The sequence below is a fragment of the Hibiscus syriacus genome, unplaced genomic scaffold (genome assembly GCF_006381635.1).
Source record: "Hibiscus syriacus cultivar Baekdansim isolate YM2019G1 unplaced genomic scaffold, ASM638163v2 tig00113124_pilon, whole genome shotgun sequence".
Taxonomy (NCBI): domain Eukaryota; kingdom Viridiplantae; phylum Streptophyta; class Magnoliopsida; order Malvales; family Malvaceae; genus Hibiscus; species Hibiscus syriacus.
In genome coordinates, this window is record NW_024063444.1 from 592,503 (window position 1) to 613,146 (window position 20,644).

Sequence of the window (20,644 nt, forward strand, 5' to 3'; positions counted from 1 at the left end):
TTCTATGCCCCTCTTTTTTGGGTAAAGCTTATATCTCACAAGGGAATTTTTTTCTTTCATTGATTCTTCATTCATCATCAATTCACCAATGCCCCCTGGGACCAAATCTTGTATCTCACAAGGGATTTTTTTCTTTCATTGATTCTTCATTCATCATCAATTCACCAATGCCCCCTGGGACCAAATCTTGAAGCTGTCTTGAATTATTATGCTTCCTAGTAGGTTCTTGATCATCAGACAATATCACTTCGAACTCATCATTATCATTCAGAACCTCATTCACAACCTTTACAGCGAGATCCTCTAAGGGTTTCTTTCCATGGATCACAACATTCACCAGATCCCTTAACGTAATTTGCTCTTTTAAATCATCTTGGAATTTTTTTGCTTGATCCATTTGTTCATTTGAATCACCCTGGAACTTTTTTACTTGATCAATCATCTCTTGTTGAGTCTTGATAAGTTGCTCTTGCAGTTTCTTGATTCTACCAACCCTTGCTAAAATCTCATTCATGGTTATTATCCTTTTTTAGGAAGACCAAGTTAACTCCAATTTGATTTCAAAAATTCTATCATGGAATCCTCCACGAATTATTCCCATATTTTCATGATTAAATGCATGTAAAATAGTTTGAAACAAATGTAATTGTGCAAAGATGTAAATGCAAAAATGAAAATGTAAATAAAAACGTAAAAATGCAAAGATACGGATGCAAAATTAAAATGCAAAGATACGGATGCAAAATGAAAATGCAAAGATGCAAAAATGAAAATGCAAAAAATGTAGAAATGCAAAAATAAGAATGCAAATTGTGCAATGCAAAAGCAAACATAAAAGTACGAATGCAAAATGAAAATGCAAAGAAGCAAAATGCAAATGCATGTATGAAAAAGGTGTTACTCAAGAGTGATCATCTTAAAACAACCTTCATTTAATACAAAAGTTTAGGTACATCAAACAAAACTTTACATATAGAGATAACCTTCACTCCTAACTTCTCTAAAGACAAGTTAGTTTCCATTTATGCTCAAAAGTTAAGTTATCCATATACTTCAATTCCTTGTAAAGTCAGCTAAGTCTATCAGCTTATGAGCCATATTGCTTGTCTGAACAACAGCTTCTTCCCTGACATTGTCTTTTTCCTTCATCTTCTCTGTCAACTCTCGGAGTTGTAGGCAATGTTGCTCATTTTCCCTTGTGAGGGAATTTTTATGGTTACAGAGTTCTTTGACAAGATCTTCATGTATTTTGCAGTTCTTTTTCAGTTTGATGACCTCTGTTATCCACTCTTCTGGGGTGTTTCCTATGCCAACACTTTGAAAGGCTTGACTGATCTTTTGGAAATCCTCACACATGGTGCTCATCTTAATTTCTTGTTTTCATCCTTCTAAAAATGTGTTTGAGCTTCATAAAAATTTCCTTCATTCTGAATGCTTCTATTGATACTCTTACCATAAAATGCTTTTGGTATCAATCTAACAGGATCTTTGTGTGCATAGCTCTCCTATATCCTCAGAGTTCCCTCAGGATGCCATTCCTTGGCTGTGTCATATTTTGCTTGATCATAATTTTTTTTATCCATTTATGAAAACTTTTCAATTTTATGAACACTCTCTCGAATCAACACCTTCTGGTTATGACATGATCATGCAATGCAAATGCACAAGAAATCCATATAAACAAGTTAGAGTAAAATAAAATGTATCTACAAAATAGATAACAATAAGAAAAAATAAAATGGTTAGTACCAACTAATGGAAAAAAAGATTCTATCTATCATGGTATAAATCCTAACCTCATGCTTTCTAGTTCCATGCTTTGTTGGGAAAAATTAACCTAACCGCATAATTTCTAGTTCGCATGTATTTATTCAAAGAAAAAAATAAATTAAATATATTAAAAGCTAGAGCTTATTTCTCATTTGTGTACACCTACGGATAGGGTTTTAGCATTGTCTTAGATCAGGAGAATTTCTAAGGTTTATTATATGCAGGGTTTCAATTATAGGAGTAAAGGTACTCGAATTGCCCTTGTTGGCGCCCCCTTGGGCTGTCAAACCCTCAATCCTAAACCATTACAGACTTAAAGTGGACCGAGTTCAATTCGAGGGGACACATTTTCCTATGTCTGACACATAGAATAAATCCTTATGAAGACATATGATATATGAACCCCGAAAGTTACTTGCTAGATCTGACACGGAAAATAAATTCTCACGCATATGTCACTTTTACTCCAACTTAAAAGGAAAGAGCTCAATTATAGAGCTTATATTTATGCAATGCAAGTGTTGTGTGTGAGGAGAAATGTTCACACAAAAATAATATCTAAAAATCAATTAAAAACATTAATATACAAGGAAAAAATTGAAAGAAATCGAAAGAATAATAAATTAAATAAAATTGATTTCTTAATTAATAATAGAGACAATATATAATCGACATAGGTTTGATCAGGGTCCCCAGCGGAGTCGCCAACCTGTCGTAACCGGTTTTCGCCCGGACACGAAATTTCCTTGGCGAAAAAAGTAATGTGAATGAATAAATGTTTTTTAAGGAAATGTTTTGAAGTCGCCATCGACCTTTTTGGATAAGGTAGGTCGTATACCTGGAAAACAATTTTGAAAAGAGTTTTTAAGAAAACATCAATTAAAAGATAAACTGATATGCGTGTAACCAAAAATTCATTATTTTTAGTAATAAAAAAAAGGATTCGTGGTCTGTTACGTTTGGGGAATGATTAGCACCCCCACAATGCCCAAAATTGGTACATATCGATTATAAATTATCTCTAATAATAGAATTTAAGATTTCAAATATAAATTTAATTTATGATCCTATTATTCCAGATTCAATCGAATAATTCTAAGGAAAAATATATTAAAATATATATTTTTATGGTTTTATATGGTATTTATTTATTTAAAAATATCAGAAAATGACATCTAGTTACTTTAAGACAATCTTTTCTTTAATATTTAAAAATAAATATTATCCTTTAATCAAATTATGAAATCGATCAAGTTATGTTTATGAGTTCATAAATATTCATGTGACTAAAATAAAATGAACAAAAAATAAAGTGCAATAATTAAAAGACAAATTAAAGTATTGAAAAATGTAAAGCAAACATAGAAAATTAAAGTAATGAAACTAAAGAACTGAAATTCAAAAAAGTTAAAATATAAAGTAAAGGGCTAAATAAATATATCAGAAGATTAAAAGATAGAATTAAATGACTAAGATATAATAAAGTAAAGTAAAGAGATCAAAATAAAAGAAAATAAAATATAACACCTTTTGAAATAATAAAAATAGAGAAATCATGGACTAAAGTGCAAATATGTGCATAAAATGGAGGGATTATTTTGTGATTTTTCCTATTTTAAATGACTATAATATAAATACAAGGTAAAAGTTTAGTGGGCTATATGTAATTCGACCATGGGTTAGTGACCAGGATGTAAATAGATGCCTAAACGTTGAGGACCTAAGGTAGTTTACCCCTAAATTAGTGACTAAAATGAAAAAAGCTAAATTACGGGTACTATTTGGTGATTAATCCATAAAATGTGATCAAAGCAGAAGCTCCCAGAAAATGGGGACCTGACGTGTGATTTACCCAAAACAATTAAAATAAAAACCACTCCCTTTTATCTCTTCAGAGACGTGAAAACTAAAAAAAATTCTCTCGCTTTTTATCATCTTCTTCTCTCACACTCTCCCTCTCCAACTCAACGTGCGACCGAGAGCTTCAAAGTTCCTCAGCAACGCCGCCGAATACGACGCCGGTCATGATAAATAAGACCAAATAGGCCATTAAATCGAGACCAAACAGCCCCTAAGAGGCTTTCTTCCTCATCTCTCTTTTGCTCGACCGAGAGCTTCTCAGAAAACCAAGGACCACATCGGCTCGAGATTCCGACGAGGAGCTCGAGGAAAGGTAAACTTACTCCTCTCTTCTTATATTTCTACTCGGAAAAACAAGAAAATAAAGAAGAAAACGGGTATTAAAAAATGGACCTTTAGAAATGTTGTTATATTGATTTCGAATGGGTGAAAAAAATCCTCCTCCTTTTTTACAATATTTCTTTGGGTTTTTATAACCTTGGTTTAAATGTGTCAATATAAAAGAAAATTTGAAAAATACATATGATGATTTTTGTGTTGTTGCTTGCTTGTTGGAGGGGAGCTGAAACCGGGACGTGGAGCAAGGGAGGCCACGGGTGGAGCTGGAGTGTTGACAGCTGTTGTGTGGAGCGGAGGACCAGCTGTCATTGGTGGAAGATGCTGGAACGTGGACGTGGAGGGGGCAGCTGTTCCTACTGCTATTGTAAAGACTGCTGGAGATGCGAGGAACAACTGGACGGTTGTCGTTATTGGCAGCTGCTGAAGCTGAAACGTGGAGCTGCTGGAATGGGAGGTAAAAATAGTGATTACAACATGTTTTTACTTTTTTATTAATCTCGGAAAAGTATAAGGCAGTATATGTTCAAAGATAACTCTCAAACTTTTAACATTGAATGATCAAACCCTGATATTCTTGGTGCTCAAACCTAAGACCTCAAATAATAACAATAATTTTTTTACCCCTGACGTTATTATTATGGTTAATGTGGCACATGCCACGTTATTACTTTGAGTGATGTTGTATATAACATATCATAACTTTAGTGATGCATGTTACATTAATAATTAAGCACGTGTGAAAATGACACGCCGGGAACATGTATCGATCGTTAGTCAACTAAAGGTTTCTTTATAACAAAAAATGTTTTAACAAAAAATGAAATAGAATGAACTAAAATACTCCAAAAAAGAATGAGTCAAAATGATCATTTGTGTAAATATTAGGGAATAATTTTATCATTATACCTTTTTTAGTTCATAACTAACATCACATTTTAGTTCTGTTTTGGTTACCCCATCAAAACTTCAGTGTTTAAATTGTTAAAGAAAAAAATTTGAGAGAACAATTGAAAAAGGAAGAAAACATGAAGGACATTTTGTCATTATGCAAAAAAAAACAGATAGACTTATATTCTTACCACCCACGTGCTGCCATCTAATAGGCTGGGAGGATTCAGGTTAACGAAGTGCGAATATAAAAAGAGAAGCTAAACTACTACTCTTGTCATCGACGCTTCATTAACCTCGAAAATCATCTGCAATGGCGCTCTGGGCAACTTCCTCTTCTCAGAAGCTTTTCCTTGCATCCTTACCTTCATCAAGATCCGTAAATGGAAGAACAATGATCGGAATAAATGGCAGAAGAATAGATTCAGGAGCCATAGTTCGCGTTGAGGTGGCAGATCAGGCAGAGATGGAGACGGTATCAATAGCATACAAAGAAGGAGATCGAGTGAGCCGAATTGGACAGATAAAAATCCTTTGTCTCGCCTTGTTGAAGCTCTCCTTTCCTCTCTGCTTAAGCTTGGTGCCCGACAAGTTTTCATCAAGTTCCTATTTTGCCCTTTATTTATTTTGGGCATGCAAAACACTGCACGCTAATAACATTTCATTTCTGTTTTTGTTTTGTTTTTGATGTTTGAATTGACCCAATACAATGTTCCAAACCAACAGTACGGCGGAGAAGAAAGGTATTACATGGAGGCAGATGGCGAATGAGATTCTTGAATCGGATGTTTACAAGGAGCTGGACAGCATTCTGAACCCCTCTCTTCAATACCCAGATTGAATGCATTTCTCGTCTTTTGGTTTTTTATTTAATGGTTTTTAAAAGGGTAAATTACAAATTTTGAACTGAACTTTCATACGATTTTTATTTTACTCACCGTACTTTCAAAATTTTCAATTTGCTCACTCAACTTTATGGATTGAATTTTTTGGTGACTCCACTGTTATATCACTAATAGCTCGTTGATGTGAAATATTTTAATATCAAACATGCCACATCGGATTTCCATATAATAATAATAATAATAAGGATAAATTACAAATTTGATAACTGAACTTTCATATGATTCTTATTTTACTCATTGTACTTTCAAAAATTTAAACTTTGCTCACTCTGCCGCTAAACTTCTCTTCGTCAACGATCGTCCACCGCTGCCCTCATCGTTGAACCCATCTTCAGCCAGCGGTGGCTCGTACTGCCACCTCCAACAGCATCGGTGTCGCCTCCCGATTGAAACCCTGGTGGTCGATTGTCAAGGCTCCCCGCCGTTAGTCGTTGAGAAACCATCGAAGGTTCGTCGAGAAACCAAAGCTTCCCATCGATTTCTAGACACCCCGGCCGTTCGTTCGACTCACCGCCACCACCGCTGAAGTCCTCTCCTCTTTCCGACCAAAACCCAATCGATTTGCCCTTTCACCATCGTTGCCTCTGCTGGTCGGCCGTTTGTCTAACATCGACATAGTGACCAAATGACTCAATCTATAAAGTTGAGTGAACAAATTGAAATTTTTGAAAGTACGGTGAGTAAAATAAGAATTATATGAAAGTTCAATTATCAAATTTGTAATTTATCCTTATTTTTTTAGAGAATATAAAACTACGTCTCTTTTGTTGAGATTGTTATGTCATAACACCATTAGCTATTTAATGGTTGAGTTACCAAAAGATGAGCAATTTAAAAGTTGAGTGAGCAAATTAAAAATTTTGATAGTACAGTGAATAAAATAGGAATCACATAAAAGTTCAATTATTAAATTTGTAATTTACCCTTTTTAAAAAATAAACTTAAAGATTGATGACTAATTATTTTGGTTTCTGTTTTTTTAGTATTTTAATATTAATGTTTCATTTTGGGCAAAACAACCCCTGGTAATCAACTAATATTTAATGCATGTATGTCACTACTTTTGACCGCATAGTTACTTTCGACATGCCGTATGGGTTGTATAATTACTTTTTGGGTAAAGTATAGTAATGGTCACTGAACATTTCTGAAGCTTGCATTTAGGTCCCCCAACTTTTAAAACTTGCAATACAATCTCCCAACATTTATTCCGTTTGCAATATGGTCCCCCAACTTAAACCACTGTTAGAAATTAGGGTAAATTATATAAAAGGTTATTGAACTTTTCAGACACTTGAATTTAGGTCCCCCAACTTTTAAAACTTGCAAAACAGTCCTCAATTTCATTCTAAACCCTAATTTCCAAAGTAATTCAATTTCATTCTAAACCCTAAATTCCAAAATAATTCAATTAAATTCAATTATGTCAGATTTATTATATTTAATTTCATCTTATTTCATGTGATACGTATTTTTATATAAATATAATAGTATAATTCTTATCTGTTGAAGAAGTTTTTTAATTAAAAAAAGTAGTTAGGATATAGAAGAAGTTGAAAATAATTCGAATTTTAAATTTATAAAATGTTATTTTGACATATAAATAAAAGTGTAAACTACTAGGTTGACAACTTAACTATTTAGCCCTTTTTACTTTTGTCATCGATCTTTTAAATTTATCAATCATACAACATAATTATTTAACTGTTTCAACTAAGCCACTAGTCGTTACCAATTGATACAAATGATGAAGTGGCAGTTAAAAGGAATTGACATTATTATGCATTCAGTCTTTATTATTTATATAATCAATTTGGTCCTAAATTAAATAGAATTTAATAAATTAATCATTTAATTAGGATATGACATGTGTTAGCACATGATCATGACACGTGTCATTGGTGACACATGTCACCACCTAATTATTTATATATGCTATCAATTTGGTCCTAAATTAAATAAAATTTAATAAATTAATCATTTAACCAGGATCTGACATATGTTAACACATGATCATGATATATGTTATTGGTGACACATGTCACCATCTAATTAGAAGAAAATTAAGTTACAAAGAAGTAAAATTTGGGTCTTGGGCAAACTCAAACTTGAGTCACGCAAATGAAAGATACAGGGTGGAGCCACTAAGCTAACACCATCGTTTGTGTTAAGAGATATACAATAATACATATACTAATAGTATAACCAATGCCAGAAAAAAAAAATATAATGGAAAATGGAAATAATGAGATTTAAACTTCGGCAAAAAATTTGAAAGCAATAAATGATGGGAAAATATTATATTTTTTACAATAAAAAATATTATATTTGATAAATTGTTTGATAGATTTAATATATTTTTAAATATTAGTTGATACAATATTTTAAAAGAATAAATTTAAGATTTATATTTTTAAACTAAATTTAATAATATATTTTCATATTTATAATTCATGATTATATATAATCTTAAGTTGAGTATTTCTATATAATTAATAATTTTAATTTCTTATTAAAAATAAAATATTCAAAAAATATAAATGATTCATACATTAATATATGAATATATTTTTTATTTATACATCTAAATATAAATATACATTTATAAATATATTTTTATTCGTATATTGAAATATTTTGATTAAAATATAAACATATTTTAAATACTAGTTATAGAAGAAAAATAAAATATATAAAAATATAAATGATTCATACATTTAAATATAAATTGAATCATTTATATTTTCTATACATCTATATTTAATAAGAAAATAAAATTATTGGGGGACTGTTTTGCAAGTTTTAAAAGTTGGGGACCTAAATTCAAGTGCCTTAAAAGTTCAATGACCGTTTATATAATTTACCCTAATTTTCTAACAGTGATTTAAGTTGGGGGACCATATTGCAAACGGAATAAATGTTGGGGGACTGTATTGCAAGTTTTAAAAGTTGGGGGACCTAAATGCAAGCTTCAGAAATTTTCAGTGACCATTACTATACTTTACCCTTACTTTTTACATGTAATATGTGTTATGTTATCATTTTGGGCACATATTATTATGTATTTACTGTCATTCAACTAATATTTTCATCTAACTATGTGTCATCTTATTTTAAAATGAATTTGTAGGTCAAAGTGCTTAAAAAAGAAAAGAGATCAAAATGATTGTTTTATCAAATATTAAAGATAAATTTTGAAATTATATCTATTTTAATTATTCAATCCATACTAAAAAGGTGTGGATTTTTGAACAGATTATCTGAATCTGTTTCATGCATATGACGATGGCAATCTTTCATGGAAAGTAAGTATTCAATCCAATTGTTGTTCGACACATGCTGAATTTATTGGTAATGCAAAGAAATATATCGCATATCGATCAGATATAGACTTCTTTAAAATATTTATATACAAATTATAGTGTAGGACTGTACGAGTGTGGAAAAAAACATAGGATAAAACACATAATTTGTCAAGAAAAAAACGTGTTCTCTTAATTTACATCTTAATCTTTCATGATGTTTGGTCGTACAATTTAACGATTGTATGGCAGGCAGCAGCTGAAGCGGAGGTCGCAACCATGTCCATGACGCTACGAGCTATTCCATATGCTTCGACATTAGAGAAAGCAACTCAAGAAATGCGTGGAAATTGGCTTCAAGCAATCAAAAATCATCACGTGATGCATTCAGGAAATGTCTAGATCGAAACTATTTTAGACATCGGATGTTCTGTTGGTCTGAGTACTCGATTTCTTACCGATGAGTTCCCTTCTGCTAAAGTCACTGTAAGAGCTACATACGCATCTTCCTTCATGGAAACCGATCACGACTTACGTTACTCGGCTTTGAATGTGAGTATCAGATATGAATATGCGTGCTATATGTGCATGGCAGGGCATAGATATGTCGCCCTACTTTCTTTTGGTAGCACAATATAAGGAAAAGGAAAGATCCCCTCGGAAGAACCCCATCACATGGATACATGCTGCAGGAGAAAACACTGGCTCGCAGTCGGAATCGTTCGGTTATGTGGTATGCCTCTGTCCTCCAACCTAGTGAAATCCTGTTGGGGATGTTTGTCTAAATGAAAAACACAATCGCTTGAATCCAAATGCGTGCAGTTCCATGAATGTCCTGAAAGAGCAATAATAGCTTTGGTAAATGAAGCATTCCGGTTGCTTAAACCCGGCGGCACACTCTCTATAACTGACCAGGCGGTAAACGAGATTCCACAGCCGAACTTTGTTCACAAATAGCATCATTTTTCCTGCTCTCTATGCCTAGAACTCATGTTAACATTGTTCCTTTTGCAGCCCAAGTCTAAGATCATTCAGGTATACAACAATTCCCTTACTCCATTGCAAGATATGCACATTAAGCAACAAAATCTTGCTTGAGTTGCAGGGTGTGAATTGATTTGATCGATGAACATCGACTGTCGAATTTGATTTCGATTTTGTTTGTTTTCAGGAGTTGCCTCCAGCACTTTTTACATTGATGAAGAGTACGGAACCATTCCTGAACGAATACAACCTCACTGACCTGGAAGGAAGATTGAGAGAAGCTGGCTTCGTCACTGTAAAATCAATGCTTACTGATCCCAGGCATATGACCATGACTGCGTCGGTCCCATTAAAACCGAAAGCATTCAAGAGTTCGAACTTCGAATCGGAAGGCCTTTTCTAGTGTCATTGAGAGATTCTATACTGTTGTGAAGAATTGAGGGTGTGGTGAAGACCATATGATATTCTTTCTGTTTCGTATTGGGTAACCTCATAAAGAAGGAAAGCTAACAACTTGGGTATAAGAAATCCATTGTTTCAACTCTATAACTTTCTTCATATCACATTGACTCTGCAAATTGACAAGACTAGAGAGTTTTGCTTCATAAACTAAAGCAAACTCCGTATATGTAAAATAGTGTAATGTTTATATTCGTAGAGGACGAGAGAACACGTGGGGGAGAGCATTGTCACTTTAAACCCATCAAATAAATTAATTTGGCTAAATAATTTGTCTAAATATTTTAAATATGTTATGAGTAAATTACACCTATGACCATATTTTATTCTTACCATCGATTTTTAATTTTTTTTAAACTTGTTGACAAAACAATTTAAGTGTTGCTAATCAAGTAACATGCCATTAGTTTTTGACAGAGAAGTTAACGTAGAAGTTAAAAAAATTAGCATAACTATATATTTGATCATGATTTTAGTTTAATCGATAAATTTAATTTTCCAATTATTGGCAAGCAAAAGAAATCAAAGGAAGAAAATGACTCCTTAAGTTAGCTGTGCATTTGAAATAAATAATCATTTAATATATAAAAATAAAGCGAAGAATTAGAAATGAAAAGTAGAGTGAAAAATATTAACAATTAATTACTAATTATACAAATGAACTCTTATATATAAATAAATTTTATTCCCAAACTTTTGAAAATTTTTGTAATATCATATTCTCGGTTGGTATAGTGGGATGATGCTTTAAATTTTTTAAGCAAAGTCAGGAGTTTAAATCTTGATATTTACGAACAGAACAAATTGGAATGGGAGGGTCACCCTAACCTTTGTAATACTCAATCTGGATTAATCAATCAATACATTAAATATCAATAATTAATTTAAAAAAATATTTACATGTTAAATAATAGGCTTAATATAAACATAAGTGTCTAAACTATACTCAAAATTAACTTTTGGTGTCTAAAGAATTTTTTGCTAAAAACAAGTGCCTAAAGATTTCTCCGTTACACTTTTAGGTGCATACCGTTAAAAAAACCTTGAACTCCAGTTTTTTTTAAAAAATATTTTTAAAAAATATTTTATTTTTAAAAAATCTGAACGTGACAGTGCCACTTAACGATAGACACCTAAAAATAACAGAGAAAAATTTAAACACATATTTTTACGAAAATTCTTATGCACTAAAACTTTTTTCAAAGCATTCTTTAAGCACTTATTTTTGTATTAAGCTTAAATAATAAAACTAAAATTATGCTGAAATCATTGGTGCCAACTATCATTATTCCTGAAAATCTATTTCTTGATATTTTTTTTTATAGAAAGCCACTAATTTTATTAAAAATCGAAAATTTTTAGAATTATAATGAGGATTTACAAATATAATCGTAAATGTAAACTAAATTATAATTAAGATATTTTCCTATAACCATTGACTCAAAAACTAGACACCTAAATTAAACAAAGACCAAAGAAGAAAATGTTAAAAAACCCTATCCTAAATGTGTCGAAACGGTTTTTTCCGGATGAGATTTTAAAAACCACACCAATTTTTAATTACTCTCATCAGATTAAATTTAAATTAAAAGTGAATTTGATTTAAAAAAAAACCTCTCGTTTCAAAAAACTTGGGATTTCCTTTACGAATAAAAAATAAGATTCAAAGAGTCGCTACCAATATTTGATTAGGATGTGATTGGGCACCCAAAAAAATATATTTTTCATTTTAATAAAATATTAATTTTAATTAAAAAGACAAACTTGGGGTCTGTGTTACCAAAATTTGAGTTCGGGAGTCGGTTACATGTGGGGGAAGGATTAACACCCCCACAACGCCCTAAATCAACACCTAGTCGATTAATTAATTGTCTTTGCAATAAACTTTACAAATTCAAACTTAATTTGACTTTTGATCCCATAAAACAACAAATATTAATTTTACAATATTCAAAAACACCCAAATAGATTAAATTAAAATTATCGAGTTTTTAGAAAGATAAAGAATATTCAATTATTTAAAAATATCAAGATCAGATCTTAGATGAGGTATAACAACCTTTCTCGACAAATTTAAATAGTCGAACATTTTTTTTCTTTCATTCCCAAATTTTAAAGTGATGAATCAATTTTTAGGTGTTACTAATGGGATATACTTCTAATTTAAAATCGTCAAAAGCATATATCTAATACGTTAAGACAACTCACTTAAAACAATTTTAAATTAAAAAGATATTACCCTTAATGCAATTATGTAACGATGTCAAGTTTTGCACGTGAGGGTATCATGCAGATCGAACAAAAAATACATGCAATTATATCAGTATTTTAACAATTAAATAAAATTCATATAACTTTACACGTTAAATTAATTGATGAAATTAAAAGACAGAAACCCATATGATATAACGACTATTATTTACTATGAGATACACGCATGGTGCATAATATATATATATATAACTATTCATTATGGATGGGTTCATGAGATGCAAAATAACCATTTATATGCCAACACACACACACACACACATATATATATATATATATAGCACGCACATGAATACAAGACATAAAAAGCCACCATTTGTACAACAAACATTTATATATAAATATATATTAACTTAATGAGCATAAACAATATTTCTTACATAAAATAACCCATTCACCCTAAAAACATGTGAACCTCCACTAACATAATATGGTCTATTTATGCATGAACCTAACCCCACTTGACTCCAAAACGTGGATCACCTAAACTTTTGACAATTTAATGGATGATTTATAAAATGTTTAGTGGGTTTAATAAAGAAATATTCATCTTTTATGCTATATCAATTAACAACCATAAATATACTATTAATATTATTTACTTAAAGTTGAAAATAACATTTAATAATATAATATGTACATGCTATATATATAAATGTCATTATAAAATTAAATCTATTGCTAACAAACCAAATGAGCTGAAACGAAATGAGGTGTAATTAAACATTCAATCTTAATAATTAGAACAGAGATTAAATAAAAATATGCTTAACTAATAAGGGTATGAAAAGAATTAATCCAAAAGAATAAAACTGAAAATTACCGACAACAGGACAAATAAAAAACAAAATTTGAAAATGATCCTACAGGTGACTAAACTAAAAAAACACGGTTAAAGCTAAGGGGTACGAGAGCAAATTACCCTAAAATCTTGGTGGCTAAAAATTAATTAACCCAAACTATTTAATATAAAAGCTACACTAAACCTAAACCTAAGTAAATCACGCAGAACAACACACACAACAACTTTGCTCCTCTCCAATCTCTCTACTCACAACCGGTCAATGGGATATAATGCGGTCAAGAGTAGCTCAAGTTCTGGTGCTCAAATAAATTTTTTGTGCTTTCGTTGTTCCACTACAAAAAGAGTGAGTTATTCAATTTGCATCTGAACTTTGGAAGAACTCAAGCGAACTCTCGCCTCGCCTTGCTAGCCTTCAATCCGAGACCTTCAAGACACCCCTCACGTCGCTCAAAACCGATCCCTTGCTTCACAACCCTGTCTTATCCTTTCTCTCGTCTAACCTCTAAAATGACTCTTAAGCCACCATGAAAGACTCTTAGACCTCGAGACCCTCGACTCCCTTTCTATTTAATTTTCAATTCCAAAATATTACAAGCATACGCAAATAAACATGAAAGTAGAAATTTCAAATAAACCTTTATTGTATTGTCTTCTGTAAAAGGGATGGACAAGATTACATTGTTATTTGTTCGAATCAGAAACATAACCTCTCTTTACACTAGAATTCCTCTTACAAAATGTTTTCCCCTTATTTTTGCTGATTTTTTAATGACCCAGCTCCCCTCTGTATTCGTTTTCTCCCCTCTTTATGCCTTCTTCTTTGTTGCTGAATGATCTGGCATCGAGTATGTGGGATTTATTTTTTAATGGATTTAATGGATTTTCGGTGGAGTAGGTTTGATTTGGTTTAGTGGATTTGTAGTGGATGGCTAATTTAGGTGTTATTTGCAAACGAGTGTGAGTATGGGTGGCAAAAGGTTGTCTTCACTTGGGGGAGGCAATAGGCAAATGATGTTGCCCTTTGATTCATTCTCTTGGTCGAGTCTTCATTTTCAGTTCCTCAGGTTATGAGTTCTTCTCATTATGATCTTTTCAATGGAAATATTGATCCATCGAGTGATACGTTACTGATTCGAAGTGTTGTGAATCGACCAAAGGAATTGTTGAAAGCATCCTACCCGAAGGTCTTATAGATGACCCAAAAGACTTATAGATGACCCGAATGATTTAAAAATCAAGAAACCCTTGAAGGCTTAGTTTCTAAAATCTCATTTGAAAACATCATGCACTGAAGATCTTATGGATGGCCTGAAGGACTTAAAAATCAATAAACCCCCGAAGGCTTAGTTTTTAAAATCTCATTTGAAAACATCCTGCACTGAAGGTCTTATGGATGACCCGAAGGACTTACAAATCAAGAAACCCCCGAAGGCTTAGTTTCTTAAATCTCATTTGAAAACATCCTGCACTGAAGGTCATATGGATGACCCGAATGACTTACAAATTAAGAAACCCCCGAAGGCTTAGTTTCTAAAATCTCATTTGAAAATATCATGCACTAAAGGTCTTATGGATGGTCCGAAGGACTTACAAATCAAGAAACCCCCGAAGGCTTAGTTTCTAAAATCTCATTTGAAAACATACTGCACTGAAGGTCTTATGGATGGTCCGAAGGACTTACAAATCAAGAAACCCCTGAAGGTTTAGTTTCTTAAATCTTATTTGAAAACATCATGCACTGAAGGTCTTATGGATGGCCCGAATGACTTATCATCTTGCTCAAAAGACTTATAGATGACCCAAAAGATTTACGTATCATACTCGAAAGACTTACTGATGACCCGAAGGATTTACACATCATGCTCGAAAGACTTATTGATGGCCCGAATGACTTACTCATCAAGAAACCCCCGAAGGCTTAGTTTCTTAGTTGTCACCAAGGAACCCCTACATATCACGTTGGTCCCTCAAGTGTTCATCAAGAAACCCCTACATATCACGTTGGTCTCTCAAGCTTGTCATCAAGGAACCCCTACATATCACGTTGGTCCCTCAAGCTTGTCATCAAGGAACCCCCTACATATCACGTTGGTCCCTCAAGCTTGTCATCAAGGAACCCTTACATATCACGATGACCCCTCAAACTTGTCATCAAGGAACCCCTACATATCACGATGATCCCTCAAGCTTAGTTTCTTATAAAAATTCATTGAAAATCGTTATCAAGAAACCCCCGAAAATCATGCTTAGTTTCTTAAAAAAAAACTTTTGAAAACATCATGTTGTTTGGGTAATGTGACCCCACATCAAAGTAATTATTCTTCTTGGATTGGGCTCCTCAATTATTGAGGTTCTGTCAATCAAAATATAATTCCCTTCATTCAAGGCTTGAATTCTGTCTTTTTCTTCTCTTCTTTTCTTGGAAAATCTGTAAAAAAAAATACTTTGATGCATGAAATATGAATGCAACATGTAATGCATGACTTTTTTATATACAAATGAAATGTATTCAAAATTATTTCTTGCTAATATGAGCCTTCAAAATGCCTCAACATGAGCTTTCCAAAATGACCCACATAGATCATTTCTATCTAAAATGGTCATTCAAAATACCCCAACATTTTATTTCTAGTTGAAATGGACTTTCAAAATATCCCAACCTTTTCATGCTGGTGTGAGCCTTCAAGACCCCACATGAATTACGTTTGTCTATTCATACTGATGTGACCCTTCAAGATGCCCCCCATAGATTACTTCTATCTTTTTCATGCTGATGCAAGCCTTCAAGATGCCCCTACATGGATTACTTCTATCTTTTCATGCTGATGTGAGCCTTCAAGATACCCACATGGATAATGTGGACCTTCAAAAATACTTCCAACCTTCAAGTCAAAAGGTTCACTCTCAATATATCCATTGAATTTGAATCTCATGATTCCCACGAGGTACAACTTTGATAATGCCCTATTTATGGATCATTGTGGCTCTATTTGTGCTCAAATCTGTTTATCTTGAATGCTCTCATTCTGGTGTTACTGAACAACACTTAAGTAACTTGAAAAATTATATTCATGTTGTCATAAACTTAAGAAGTGGTCAATCATTCTAACAGAAATGTTTGAGATATGTGCCTCTTCTGAATAAGGTGGTCATCTTCTTCTTGACTTGTCGCATTCTTGCCTTTTTACTATACACTGGGATATGTACTCCTTTTGAATGAGACAATCATCCCCTTCTTATCAAGTTGTTGATAATGTCACAAGAGAGTGTTACAAGTTCTCTCCTCCAGCCCTTCTAATCTTCCGTACCACTTGCTTTTAAGAGTGTATTATTTTTCTCCAAGAAACGACTTATAAGATCTCCATCACTCAAGAAATCAACTTGTTTCTTTGCTCCGATCCAAATATCTCAGAGAGACGTCTTTGATAAGGATCAAATGGTTATGAACTTGGTTCATAGATAATTCCATATCATTCCTTGGCATGTACTCTTTAACAAATGAACACGAATGTCATAGTTTTGGGCTACTTAGGATTTCATGCACTTTAAAAGATCAATTTAAAGTAATACCAAGAAATCTTTTTTGTTCTTTCGAACTATGTTAATCTACTTATAAGACACGTATAAATGCACAGAGTTGGGGTTTGAAATGATAAAATTGGAATTTTACAAAATCATGGCAATCATAATAAAAATCAAGAAATAAAGTCAAATGCCTCAAGCATCACCAACATGAATGTTCCTGAAACAATCAACTTGGTACAATTTGGAGCGCTGAGGTAAGATTCTATATAGAAGAACGCAAATGTTGCCAAAATAACTCCTTTCAAAACATCAGACTCTTAAGGGTGTTTTACTTGCCTGGTGCCTATCAAAATGCATTCGAGCTACCCTTTCATATTTTTACCTCAATTCCCTCTTTTAGCTTTAAAACGATCTTTGTGGATTCTCGTCTTGAGCCCCTTTTCAATCTTCCTCATTCTTTCTTTTTTATTTCTTTTTCTTTTTTATTTTCATTTTCATTTTCTTTTTTCTTTTTTCTTTTTCATTTTTTCCTTCTTTTTTCTTCCTTTTTGAGTGTAGTATTTCTAATCAAAATTGTTGGGCCACTCAACTTATCTTCATCGATCTCTATAAAAAAATAACACTTCTCTAGAAAAGGCCTTATTGACAACATGTGGTCCTCGCTCCCTTAGGCACCTATTTCTCACGGGAATCTTTATGAATTGGCGAGATCTTTTCAATCACCAGATCACCTCCTCAAAACTTTAAGCTCGCTTCATTTGCTTTTGACACATCTGTCCCTGGAAGATAGCTTCTGAGCTCTTTCTTCAATGAGGTTGAAATGATTGCGTCGAGCTTGGGCTCATTCAACTTGGTCTTATCTTTATCTTTGTCAAAACTTGAAGTAACAGAATCTTAATCACGGTGGGTAAGGCCAAATAGAAGCATCATGGTCCTTTGTTCAAACACATACTGACGTTTGACGTGCAGTCATTATGAAAGACGATTTCTTATGACAATTCTCATTATCTTCCTCACTTAATTCCAACCATCTCCTATATACGGTCGCTCTTATCCTCATAATGCAAACCTTAAATTCCGTCAGTACTAAAGAACTCTAATCTACTAGCAAAAAGATAGTAAACCTTTTTGGAGAAATTAACACTATCTCAATTCATGTTCGACGCCTCATCAGACTAAAGCCATCAGGACTCGTCATCTTATTTAATTTTTTCCATAGTGGATATGCACAACAGGAACTCAGGGATTCATAATCGTCTGTCGCACTACTAGACGGAAAATCTGCTTTGTCACTTTTTTTTAATGTTTTTCATGCTCACATATATAGTGTCAGACAATTTTTTCATCACCAGTTTGTCTGTCAGAGTTAATGACTCTTTCAATCACATTAGGGAACAAGTTTAGATATTTACCAAGTAGTAAGGAAACATGTATTGTTTGTATCTTCGAGCAGCTCATGACTTCTGGATCAACGATTATCGGGTCTCGTGATTGGCGAGCTTCTTGCCCGTAGTACTGGATGAGTCTCCTATTCTTCATGTCCTTTTTACGTTGCCACCCACCGTATATCTTAATGAACTTCCGAAGGTCATAAAAATAGAGGATTAACAATATGTTATGAACTTGTGTACTACCACCTCTTAATCTCGTCATTCTTGATAAAATCGGGAAAAGACGAACTTGACTATCTCTTTTCTCCTTTGTTCTCAGACCCGAAATCTAGACTTCTTGTTCGCTAGATAAGACCTGATTACTTTATGTAACATCCTCAATACCAGGTTAGTGGCCAAATTGTAAAATTTCAGAATTTGGTGATTAAAGTAGAATAGTTGAATAATTTAATAATTTATTTAGGAATATTTCCTGAAAGTTGTTAGTAATTATCCACGGAATTAAAGGGTAAAATGGTCATTTGACAGGAAAGATATTTTTTCTTAATAAATATGATTCACGTGGGGGTGGGGGAAGAGTTATCTTAAAACTGTTTCTTCTTCATTCTTCTTCTTCTTCCTCCCATATCTCCAGGCTCAAATGTAAGTTTCTGATTTCTTGATTATTTGTTGATTTAAAGGTTGGGTTATGATCATTAGATGATAATTAAGCTTAAGGAAAACTTAATTTGTTCTAAAATAACAAGATGAAAGGTATATGAGAGATTAAAGATTTTGAGTTCTTGAATGAAATCTTGGAATAGAGTTCATTATTAAAAGTGGAAGTCAAATTTGACTTGTCATAAGTGGAATTAAGAAGTATGAAGTATTAGAATTGAATTTAGAACATGTTGAAAATTGGGTATGATTCTTGAAGTTCATAAAGGGGAGAGGATTTTGAGGTTTAAGATGAGATAAATGGATATAAATTAGTTTAAGTATGTGCATTTGAGTTAAGAATATAAAAGGGGATGAAATATGAAGAATTGAAGTTGGAAATAGTGAATTTTTGTATTTGAACAGTAAAATTATGGGTTTTTACAGATTATGCATGAGGTACAGATGCCCTATGGGGGGTATTGATACCCCCTAAAGGAAAAATGGATTTTTTGGTTCATTAAATTAGTATAAGTTATTGATATCAAGTTATAAGGTTTAGGCTTCTGATAAGCGTCTCAAAAATTATGTTTATGTAGATATTGAGCCTAAACAAGTTCTGGAACAATCAAAGAATTAGGATTGAATCAAAGCAAACAAGGCTAAGGTGAGTGCAATTTAATTGTACTTGTGCTATCGAACAAGCATTGGCTTGCGATGAGCCAGTGATCGAGTTACTATGGTAAAAAGTGACTCCTAAAATGTTATTTAATTTGTGATGCATGCATATTGTTATACATAAATGTTTTATACATCATTGTATAGGATTTACGATAACTCTATTTTCCATGTTGAGTGCATGATTCCATAAGTACAAGCATATGATTGATATAGTTCTTATGTATATATGAGTACATGAAAATGGGAATATGTGTTACATGTTATTCTATGTGCTATGTGAAATATGAACATATGAGATTAAGTGAATGAACATAGATGATATATATATGTGTGTGTGTGTGTGTGTGTGTGTGTGTGTGTGTGTTTATGTGAAACTATGCAAAGTGATATAAGCTATGTGACATATGAATATGAAATCATATGAAAAGTGACATGAAAGTAAACTACGTGATGATATGCACATGTGATATGTGACAGAAGAAAAGGTATATGTGATCACAAGAAAAGGTATATGTGATCACAAGAAAAATGATATGAGTATATGAACATACGAAACATAAGAATAATGCCCATGATATATGATATGAAAGCTATAGGTATAGTTGGAATACCAAGAGTCGAGGGTTCTACGTGGTCATTCGGGACATATATGTATCATTTGAAACATTTACATGGTCTTTTGAGACACATATTTGATCTATTGGAATATGTATATGGTTCTTAAGGAGTGGTCCTTCGGGACAAATACAGTACATAGGTCTTTTGGGACAAATACAGAGGTCCTTCGGGATAAATTTCATAGCCCCTAATGGGACCCATACGAGCTGT

At 32.7% G+C, this 20,644-nt stretch overlaps 1 pseudogene; it reads left to right on the forward strand.

Annotated features, from left to right (window-relative positions):
* The first annotated feature begins 5,162 nt into the window (after positions 1–5,162).
* Positions 5,163–10,162, forward strand: LOC120185699 (annotated as a pseudogene).
* Positions 10,163–20,644: the final 10,482 nt, after the last annotated feature.